Source organism: Manacus vitellinus, unplaced genomic scaffold, assembly GCF_001715985.3.
Source record: "Manacus vitellinus isolate BGI_N305 unplaced genomic scaffold, ASM171598v3 scaffold_71_pilon, whole genome shotgun sequence".
Classification (NCBI taxonomy): Eukaryota; Metazoa; Chordata; class Aves; order Passeriformes; family Pipridae; genus Manacus; species Manacus vitellinus.
Window position 1 is genome coordinate 1255813 of NW_021940761.1, and position 4545 is coordinate 1260357.

Consider the following 4545-nt stretch of genomic DNA (forward strand, 5'->3'; position numbering starts at 1 on the left):
CTTTCCCAGTAGGACCACAAGCTAAAAGCAAAAAATTCCCTTCCAACCCAAAGCATTCCATGATTCTCAAAGCCAAAATTGCCCCTTCGTAGCAGCATTAAAAGCCCTCTGATGGGGTTTTATTGCTCTGTTGCTGTGCTGGGCACATCTCTCTGTCCCTCAGATTTTATCTGCTGTGTCTCTCAAGCACAGCAGGAGGACATTTCTGACATATCCCCACTCCATGACCCAGTTTTGAGTGGGGAAAGAGGAAATTTGGGTCACTCGTTTAAAGCATCACTGGTAGGAGGGGCTGGAAGAAGGACCACCACAACACTCAGGGTTGTTTTTTCATAGAATCGTGGAATTGTTTGCATTGGAAGGGACCTTAAAGCTCATCCCATTTGCAGGGACACCTCCCACTGTCCCAAGTTGCTCCAAGCCCTGTCCTTGGACACTTCCAGGGATGGGGAGGCCATGACCTCAGGGAGCCACAAGCCTGGGAGCTGATATTTGGTATCTGAGCCATTTTAAACAACTCTGGAGCCTCTTCCACTTAGCAAGAGAGGCAAAATAAGCAGAGAAAAATGATCTTTCCCAAATCCCTTGAAGCAGAACCCCCTTCCCCAGGAGCAGAGGGAGGTGGTCGAACGTGTGGAGTGGAGAGTTAATTGTCACTCCTTAATTAGCTCTGCCACCGCCAGTGGGAGCCGGGCCAGGAGTCGGGAAAACAACTGGGCGAGTGTTTTATGTTCACACCCCACCTCGGAGCGCAGAGCCCGCTGTAAAACAGGCAGGAATGCCGCTGCCTGGAAACCCGCTCGGCATTCCTGCGTCCCTCCTTCCCAAAGACACCTTTCTCCGGGTAATTGTTCCAAACCCGCGGCGTGTCCAGGGAAATCACGGCTTTTAGGGTCTTTTTTTTTTTTTAGCGCTGGGGTTTGAGTAGGGGGGGGAGGTAGTTCTTGGCTTTGTTTAGTTCCCTTAAATCCCCCCTTCCCTGGAACTACCCAGGGGCTTCTTTTCCCCCTTTTTGCTTCTCTGAAGGCTCAATTCAATAAATACACATCCGGCTCCTTGGGAGCTTAATGAAATTGCGGGAGGCACTTCCAAGAGCAGGATGTTTATTTTTCTCTGCTGCTGCAGGTCCTGCGTGCCCGGAGAGCTCCATAAAGAGCCCCTTGTGCCTGAGCGGGAACGCTGGGGCAGCCGGGAAGTGCTGCACTCACTCAACACCGGGCTCCTCTTACTGCACAGCCGGCTGCCTTTCCAGGGAATTTAGGAAAACGAGCCCAGTGTTAAGGTGGGAAAGTCAAGCACTTGCAAGGCAGATACAGCCTGGAGAGCTGGGTTAATCCACCTGTTTATGGGAGCATATTATGGAGCAGGCTCCTATTTTCCCCTAGTCCTTGCTGCTCAGGTCAGGGAGGTTTCTACCTTCTGACAGAAGCCCCCGCCTTTGCAACGTGCTCTCTCCAGAAATGTCCAACACCAGGGAGCTCCCAGGGCCTGCTCCTGGCTGGACGCAGCAGGTGGGGCATTCCCAAAGGAATGTCCTCTGAAGGAATGGGGAGGTGCAGGTGCTGCCGGGGGGGGGCAGAGGAGCCTTTCAGCCCTGCTGAGCCTTTGGGCATCAGCTCTGCTTTCTGGCCTCATTACTCATTGCTGGTGACACCAAACTGGGCCTCAGTGAGACAGCAGTCCCAAGTCCCTGGGAGCTGCACCCCTGGGCATGGGGCTGGACTGCCTGGAATGTCTTGGTGGGTGGGAATGGATGATCCTTGAAGGCCCCTTCCAGCCCAAATCATTCCATGATTCCTGTGAAATCTTCACTGTTTGATGGGTGGGAATGGATGATCCTTAAAGGTCCCTTCCAGCCCAAACCATTCCATGATTCCTGTGAAATCTTCACTGTTTCCTCTCTCTGTGTTTCAGGAGACAAACACTGGTTTGGGACCCTGAGGTGCAGCGAGGATGGATGGATTCAGAAAATTTGGAAAGATGCAGAAAATTTGGATGCATTCCAATGGCAGGGGTTCATGGTGAGTCCTGTTCCTTTTGGGCCTGGCACTGAACATTCCCAGAATAAACCACTTTCCTTGCCTGAGAGACCTCCAGCCACCAGGCAGAGGATGTGTCACGGCAGCAGTAGTGTTGGGAAATCAGGTCTCTCCTGGCCTGTAATTCCCATTCTGGAAGGGATTTTCCAAAGCATCAGATTAAAAACAACTCATCTGTTTAGTTCTTTCATTTTGGCCTTCCCAGTTGCAATTCCAAAGCTTCTACTGGAAGCCCTTGGTGTGTTTTGGAATGGGAGCTGAGTGCCTTTTCCAGCACCTCTGGCTCTGCTTTCCAGGACACGGGGGTAGGAAATCTCCTTCTTCCCACTGAGGAGGGGGAATGGGCTCTCAGAGAGCGTTGTTGTTGCCTTGGATTTGACATTTTTTCTCAGGAGCTTCCATGTTCAAGGTGCTCAGCTACAGGGAAGGATGAAGTGGGATGAAGTGGCCTCATGGGAAGAGTAAGGGACATGGAATCACAGAGTATCCTGAGTTGGAAAGGACCCACAAGGATCATCCAACTGCTGTGTATGTTGGAAACGGGCTTTTCTCCTCCCCAGCTCTTTCTTTTTTCCCCCTCTTGCTTTTCCTCGAGTTCTTTTCTGACAATCCCACGCAGGTGCTGAAAGAAGTTCTCCAAAGGGCAAAAGCAAAGGGGTTGGGAACCCTTTCCAGTTTTGTTTTCCCATCCAAATCTGAATATTTTCTGAGGAAGGGAACAAAAAATAACTAAAAATACAAATAAACCCCTTTTGTCTGCAAATCCCCTGGTGGGAGTGGGGGAGGTTGGACTGAAACATTCCTGGGTGACTCATTCCTGGGCGATTTTTTGCCCTGGATGGAAAGTTGTCCTCAGCAAATTAGATGTTTTTTTGTAACCTGCCTGCAGGGAGGTGTTTGGTTTGTTGACTGAGGTAAAGGAGGTGCCTGTTTCTCCTTTGGTATTCCCACGTCTGCCATCAGAGGAAGGCTCCAGGTGGCTGTTTCTCTGGGAAAGCAGTGATAAAAACTCCATGGGTGTTTTCCTGCCCTGCCTCAAGCTGGAGATGGTGCCTCAAACTGTCAGTTGGTGATGCCCCAGGGGAGAAAATCCGTTCAACCACACGTGATCCATGAGCTGGGGACCTGTGGCCAAGGTCCAGGCTGGATCCTCTCCCGTGATGGAGGCATGGAGAGACTGGAGCGCTGGATTTGGGTTCTTCGTGCTCCAGGGTAGAACAGAGGGGAGGAGGAAGGATTTCTAAAGCCAGAGCCTTTCGTGGCCTCCACAGAAATAAATGATGGGAAAAGAATGGGAAAGAAACATGGAACCCTGCACTCTCTCAGGTGATCCCAAGGAACCCTGCTCCCTCGGGTGATCCCAAGGAACCCTGCTCTCTCTCAGCTGATCCCATGGAACCCTGCTCCCTCAGGTGATCCCATGGAACCCTACTCTCTCTCAGCTGATCCCATGGAACCCTGCTCTCTTTGAGGTGATCCCATGGAACCCTGCTCTCTCTGAGGTGATCCCATGGAACCCTGCTCCCTCGGGTGATCCCAAGGAACCCTGCACTCTCTCAGGTGATCCCATGGAACCCTGCTCTCTCTCAAGTGATTCCATAATCTTCCTGGGAGATATGAAAGGGATGTGTAGGCCAACCATTGTCCTGTCTCCTTCTCAACTGGCATCCAATGGTCAAGGCTTAACATACCACCCAGGAAGAATCCAAGGATCAGAGGTGTGTGGCCCACCCCTGTTTGGGCACAGGCAGTAGGAAATACTCGGGGGTTTTGGCCATTTTTCCACAAAACATGGTGAAACCACTGTAAACTTTCCTTTGGGACCATGCTGGGGCTGGCATCCCCCATCCATGACCATCCATGAACATCCAGATCCAGGCTCCTGGTTTTATTGCCCCCGAGGGTGGAGGGGCACTGAACAGGTCACGGCCCCAAGGCTGCCTGAGCTCAAGGAATATTTGGGCAACACTCTCAGGGACAGGGTGGGATTGCTGGGATGTCCTGGGCAGGGCCAGGAGTCGGACTGGATGGTCCTTATGGGTCCCTTGCAGCTCAGGATATTCCATGATTCTACAATTCCATGACCTGTGTTTCTCCCGGCGGTTCCTGGGGTGTTACGGTGTAATCTCCACTCCACAGTCTCATGGTCAGGATTGAAGGAGCAAAGACCTGGACACCTGCTGGAAGGTTAAAACTCCTCAGTCCTGCCTTTTTTGCCTCCAGACACTCCTGTTTAGGCCCATCAAGGCACATTTGCAGCATAGTTAAGTCCCTGCACTGCAAGGAACCTTCCTGTTGTCATCTCCGTGGTTACAGCCCTAAAGACAGGCCTGGATGCTGCAATTAAATCCTCCTCCCGTCTCTCATCCCTGTTTTCCTCTTAATGTGTGTCCTCATGTCCACCACACAAATTCCCCAGAAAACCCCTGAGCTGTGCTAAAAACGGGGGATGAAGGATTTCCCCCCCTCCCTCTTTCCCCCCAGATGTATTTATCGCCAGGGCAAC